The sequence below is a fragment of the Platichthys flesus genome, chromosome 12 (assembly GCF_949316205.1).
Source record: "Platichthys flesus chromosome 12, fPlaFle2.1, whole genome shotgun sequence".
Lineage (NCBI taxonomy): Eukaryota > Metazoa > Chordata > Actinopteri > Pleuronectiformes > Pleuronectidae > Platichthys > Platichthys flesus.
The window spans coordinates 23,644,478-23,650,822 of record NC_084956.1 but is presented as its reverse complement, the minus strand read 5'-3'; the positions used below and the strand labels follow the sequence as shown (position 1 = coordinate 23,650,822).

At 55.7% G+C, this 6,345-nt stretch overlaps 1 protein-coding gene and 1 long non-coding RNA gene across 2 annotated transcripts in view; one reads left to right on the top strand and one right to left on the bottom strand.

Moving 5' to 3' along the window:
• The first annotated feature begins 337 nt into the window (after positions 1 to 337).
• Positions 338 to 6,345, top strand: part of LOC133966722 (B-cadherin-like) — a 57,230-nt gene continuing 51,222 nt past the window's right edge. Inside the window, exon 1 of the mRNA XM_062401764.1 lies at positions 338 to 699. The gene's annotated coding sequence lies outside the window, so the exon portion shown is untranslated. The remainder of the gene's footprint in view (positions 700 to 6,345) is intronic.
• Positions 1,501 to 1,962, bottom strand: LOC133966728 (uncharacterized). Its single transcript, XR_009923979.1, has 3 exons — positions 1,849 to 1,962; positions 1,686 to 1,778; positions 1,501 to 1,594 (listed from the first exon to the last, which is right to left on the bottom strand). It is a non-coding gene; the product is annotated as an uncharacterized LOC133966728 (long non-coding RNA).

Sequence of the window (6,345 nt, the reverse complement as noted above, 5' to 3'; positions counted from 1 at the left end):
GACGTTCAGTCACGTTCACGTTAATAATATGAAAAGTGATTCGTTAAGTTCAGAGATCGCGAAACATATGCACAACACTGTACAGTACAGCCACTGCAGAGGGCTGAAGAGCCGCGTTCGGCTCCGGAGCTGCGGGTTGCCAACCCCTGTGCGGAACCGAAATTGTATGGTGTAGTGGATGTCTTAGTGTCTCCTGTGTCCATCCCTTTTAGCTGTCCTCTGGAAACACTTCCGTTGTATTGTCGCCTCTATTTGCTGTGCGTTTGTCTATTTGCTGTACGTTCGTCTATTTGCAGCGCGTGTGTCTATTTGCTGCGCGTGTGTCTATTTGCAGCACGTATGACTATTTGCTGCGCGTTTCTGTAATGTGTTGTGTTGTGTTGTGAAATTGATGGAGATGTTTTCTTACTTTGCATGTGTTTTGTCAACTTGCATGTGTTTTGTCAACTTGCATGTGTTTTCTTAAGTTGCTGTTCGCTGAGCTCTCAGGGCCACCGTAGGTTAGTGCATAAGGAGATTTTGGTCCCCTCCCAATCTTCATGACTTCAGCCTTGGGTCAAACACTTTGAGTTGTGCTGGATTAAGAAACATTTTTCTTTCCATCTGTCAGATTTGAAGGTTCTACTTTGATGACATCAAAGCAATCCTCCCAGAGCCACAACCTGCCCCATCCTCACCTTGACACTTCTTTGTGCCCAGGTAAAGTACAGATGTGTGTAAAAGAGATGGTAGCAGAGGGCATTGAGATGTTGATAGGACTAGACTGTGATGGCTACCACCATCAGAGAGAATAACCATTAATCCCCTGCGCAAAAGGTGCTGCCTAATCTTCGCGGTGTGCCCCTGCACAGCGAGAGCCTTTTCCGCCGTCTCGCCGAATTCAAAGTCATATTTCAAGAAAGATGACCGCAGGCTTTTTCTGTAGGTGCCGTCTTCGATCTGTATCAGATAAGGGGTCGGCAAATGGAACTCCACGTCAGATTTGGAAGTTCCGCGTCACGGTGGTCGTGGCCTGGCAGGTAAATGAGCCATGCGGACCCACGGGCCGGATGTAAACACTCTGCATCCCTCTCGTGGCGAGGTTAGAAACAGCATAAACAAAGAAATAAATGGAAGGAGATTATGAAGCCCTTATGTTCACCTCTGTGATGGGCGTTAATATGCAGCTTTTACACATGATATATATATATATTGTTATAGTTGTTACATGACATAAAGCTCCATTCCTTTCACAAAGAAATACAGGAAGGAGATATATATGAAGCCCTTATGTTCACCTCTGTGATGGGCGTTAATATGAAGCTGTAAACATTATATTGTATGTATATTTATTTATAGTAGTGTCAATAAATAAAGCTCATCTCCATCCTCATCACATTTAACACAGTCACCGATTCGATATGATGACAAATGCAACAAGACATGGGCAAGATGTGAAAGGAGCAGTCTGACAAGAGTGTAAAGAAATAAGTACTTTTATTTGTGAAACCAAAAACACACACACACACACACACACACACACACACACACACACACACACAGACACACAGACACACAGACACACAGGGCAGCTCCCTTGTCATTCTGTGTCCTCCTGAATAACAAGAAAAAAAGACATTCGGGTGTGAGAAACATGACGAAAACACACAGGCACGCAAAGTAAAAAGGACAACACTTTAACGTACCTCTTTGAACTCCCTCCCTCCCGCTGCTGCTCCTTCTCCTTCTCCTTCTCCCTCTCCTCGCAGCCTTCCCTCCCTCTGCTCCTTCTTTGTCTCCTGCGTAATGAGTGACAGTCAGTCACAGGACATGAAGAAAACACAGAAAGGGAAAAAGGCAAATACACACCTCCTTCTCCCTGGCCCGTTGACGCGCCAGCCAGAGGTCCACGCTTATGCCGTCCTGCATAGCGCAGTAGGACACCTTTCCTCGACGCAGGTTCAGCTGGCTGTGGCCGTAGTCTTTGAGAGGAGAATGCCCGCAGCGCTGGCAGGTCCGCACTTTATGCTGCTTACGCGGCTTTCTCTGTCCCTCCTCCTCCTCCTTCGGCCGCTCCATTGCCTTCTTCATCCTCCACAGGGTGGTGCGCGGGAGGGGCACATCGCCCCGTGAGTCCAGCCACTCCTGTGGAGTCTTCCCGCCAGGCCCTTCATTGCCAGCGCAGAAGAACTCCCCCCTGTAAAAAGCGTGGCCCGTGTCCAGGTGGCGGGATAGGCTGCAGGTGTCGCATTTATCAAGCTGCTGCTCCGGCTTGACGGTGACCCCGCTCAGGACCTTCCGGTCTTTCTTGGACCTCATCCTCCTCCTGTACACGGTGCAGCGAGTGGGAGGATTGCCTGTCTTTGCGGATGTCGAGGGCTCAGGGCTGGATGAAGACGAGGGGTTGTGGATGGAGGAAGTCGAGGGCTCAGGGCTGGATGAGGACGACGAGTCCGCCTCGGTCTTTATCAGCGCAGTGGGGAGCGTGTCGGGCGCCGTGCGTGGCATCGGGTCACTGACCTGTTGTCTCTTGGCCACCTCCTCTGCCCTTTTCTCCTCCAGCCACTCCTGAACCGAGCGGCCCTCCGCACGGGAGCAGAAATGCTGGGCTCTGTAGCGACTGTGGCCGTTTTCCCGGGTCTTTGGCCGGCCACAGCGCTTGCAGATAAACTGCGGCCGTGTTTTGCGGGTTTTTGTTGGAAGGCCCATCTCCTCTGCCCGCCGCTGCTTTTCATCTTGTTTTTTCCTGTACCAGGCGGTGGAACTGGGCACGGCAGCGGCGGCGGAGACGTGGCCGGCAGAGGTGGACGGCTCCGATGCCGCAGAGGGTGAAGACGGTGACCTTTCCATGCTGCATGGGAAGGACGAAGCAAAAGCAAAGTCAATTGAGTCTTTTTGTGCCCATTTCGCCTGAGACAAAGAAGCTGACTAATAATTGTAAACACACAATGTATACAGCGAGACGGACGGACAGAGAGACACTCACCTCGCGATCACAAGTTGTCGAATGCACTTTTTTGTTCCGTCGACCTGCTGTCTTTTATAGCTGTGCCGGCCCGCAGAGGTCACGCAGCTTCCTCTGGCCAATCGCAGCCTTCTTGGGTTGTGCTTTGATCGGCGAGAGCGTTTCCTCTCAGGAACTGCCCCCTGCGGTTAGCACCGACACCTGTGCCCAGGTTCTTTGGATCTGCAGCCCGTGGTTGGCTGGCTGGCTGGCGATCTGATAGGCCAGACAGTGTGTCTCATGTTGGAAACGGGGCCCCTGCGGTGAGCACTGACACCTACGGCCAGGTCGTTTGGACCAGCGGCTTGTGGTTGGCTGGCTGGCTGGCGATCTGATTGGCCAGACAGTGTGTCTCATGTTGGAAACGGGGCCCCTGCGGTGAGCACTGACACCTACGGCCAGGTCGTTTGGACCAGCGGCTTGTGGTTGGCTGGCTGGCTGGCGATCTGATTGGCCAGACAGTGTGTCTCATGTTGGAAACGGGGCCCCTGCGGTGAGCACTGACACCTACGGCCAGGTCGTTTGGACCAGCGGCTTGTGGTTGGTTGGTTGGTTGGTTGGTTGGTTGGCTGGGTGGGTGGGTGTCTTTCTGAGAGAGGAATAGACAAAGACAGACATTTGCATTTCAATGGGCTGACCTTTCCAAAGGTAATCACCAACTGCCTGTCCTTTGTGCTGCAATCGAGTGTATTTTTTGAAATAGCGACAGTGGCAATCTATGTACACTCTCTATTATTGCATTGATATTTCATACTCACAAACTGCACGCATTTTACCGCCCTCCCTGCTGGCCGGAGGGGGTCTGAGAAGCCAGGGCAGCTTCGGCGGCCTGCAGACACCAAGACGATCGACACGGTTAACAAGTGACAATGATGTGGGAAGAGTGTCGGGCACAGTGCATGCTATCGGGTCACTGACCTGTTGTCTCTGTGCCACCTCCTCTGCCCTTTTCTCCTCCAGCCAGTCCTCTACTGAGCGGCCCTCCGCACGGGAGCAGAAATGCTGGGATCTGTAGCGACTGTGGCCGTACTCCCGGGTCTTTGGCTGGCCACAGCGCTTACAGATAAAATGTTCCCTTTTCTTCCAGCTCTTCGTGGGAAGGCCCATCGCAGCTCGCCGCCGCTCCTGTTCCTCCCGGACCTTCCTCTGCCAGGCAGTGGTTTTGGGCACGGCAGAGGAGGTGGAGGCAACTGCGGTGTCTGCAGAGGTGGAGGGGATGGCGTGGGCTGTCGAAGTGGAGGCGATGGCGTGGGCCGCAGACGTGGAGGCGATGGCGTGGGCCGCAGACGTGGAGGCGATGGCGTGGGCCGCAGACGTGGAGGCGATGGCGTGGGCCGCAGACGTGGAGGCGATGGCGTGGGCCGCAGACGTGGAGGCGATGGCGTGGGCCGCAGACGTGGAGGCGATGGCGTGGGCCGCAGACGTGGAGGCGATGGCGTGGGCCGCAGACGTGGAGGCGATGGCGTGGGCCGCAGACGTGGAGGCGATGGCGTGGGCCGCAGACGTGGAGGCGATGGCGTGGGCCGCAGACGTGGAGGCGATGGCGTGGGCCGCAGACATGGAGGCGATGGCGTGGGCCGCAGACGTGGAGGCGACTGTGGAGGTGTGGGCTACAGAGGCCTGGGCTGTAACGGCGCGGATGCTGAACAGCGCCGGTTCCAGGGGCCCTCTGCGCGTGGCAGCCAGGCCAGAGGCGTCCTCTGTCTCAGAGACTGCCAGAGGCTGCACAGGCCTCAGAGGCTCCTGCAGAGGAGCCCTGGTCGGAGGAAGCCGCTCCGCCGCTGACAGCTGAGCAATGGGCCCCGGCACCACCTGGCGCACTTCTTCCGCCATCCTCTGCTTGGTCCTCTTGTGGTGCCTAATGGAAGTGAATTCAATGATATTGATTATGAGCATCTTCCTTCCAGTAGGCACATTCTACACGTCGCACGCAAATGGCACTCTCTCTCACCACCGCATAAGGGTCCGCTGGTTAACCTCCAGGAGTTGGACCGGGGCAGCTTTTGACAGCCCCCGAGTGTTGAAAAAGTTGTCCTTGATCTGCCTGTAGTCATTCCTGACGGCCGCCCAGCGGTTCACCCGGACCCCGGCGATGATATGGCCCTCCTGGTGAATGCCACACAGCTCCAGGAAGACAGCCTCCAGCAACCTGCTGGCATCAGGAGACTGTGCAGCACCCGCGCCCAGCCCGACATACAAACTGCACACGCAGATAGATAGATAGATAGATAGATAGATAGAGAGACAGAGACCATGGTCACATAATCCAAAACACGACGAAAATGCATATGAATATGATCCAAACAGTAGAAAGACAATGTACCGAGTCATGCTGTCCACGCCGGGCGTGATGCTTTTTGCCGCCCTGCGGCTTCTGAAGCGGCCCTTGGTCAGCCGCTGCTGGTGCCGCGGGGGGAAGGAGATAGGGGCCTTGTCCCTGTCTGACAGCTTCTGCCAGAGAGCCCCTATCTGCCTCACCTGCGCCGGCCTGACGTACGGGCGGTCACGCAGCGCAACCAAGGCCTGGGCCAGACGTACGGCGTGCTGGTACCCGCCGTGTCCGTCTGGACCGGGTACATCCTGCAACAGACAGAGGAAAGCAAGCGCAGAGGTTAAGCATTTAATAGCCGCGGCAAAAGGCCCCTCCCTCCCTCCCTCCCTCCCTCCCTCCCTCCCTCCCTCCGCCGCACAACTCAACGAGGCTTACCTCCTCCTCCTCCGCGGGCGGAAGATGGCGCAAAAGGGCCTTAATCCCGGGCAGCTCCTCCTCAAAGCCCTCATCCTCCGGCTCCTCCTCCTCCTCCTCGTCGTCCCACTCCTCTTCCATCCCGTCGCCCTCCTCGTGATCGCGGGCCATTTCCCGCTGCAGAGCGCCGTTGCCTGTCTGGGAGTAGAGGTACTCCACCCCGATGAGCTCCCCTGAGTTAAAGAGGACAAAGAGATATATGGTTAGTACCCCGCAAATAAGCATCAGAGCATTACACCCATGTTATGTACGCAGGTGTTTACCTGTGTACTCCCCAGGCTGCGTGTAGTTCTCCACCAGCGTCTGCCCCATGTATTTTTGGCTCAGCCTGTTGACGCTTCTCAGCAGCTGAGCACTGTAGCAGCGCTTGTTAGAGAGCTTGGCACCGCCGACCACCGCAGCTCGGGCGCGGTCCTCGTTCCACCTCACCAGGCCCTCCAGCAGGTACACCTGGAAGTGGAGGGCGTTGGCAGACGTGCCTGCGAGGGGAGAGACAGAGGAGGGAGAAGGACGTGACGTCAGTCAGTCAGTCAGTCAGTCTGTCTGTATGAACACACTGGCTCATCCTGACACAGGCACACACAGAGTCACACACACTCACCCGGAATGAACTGGC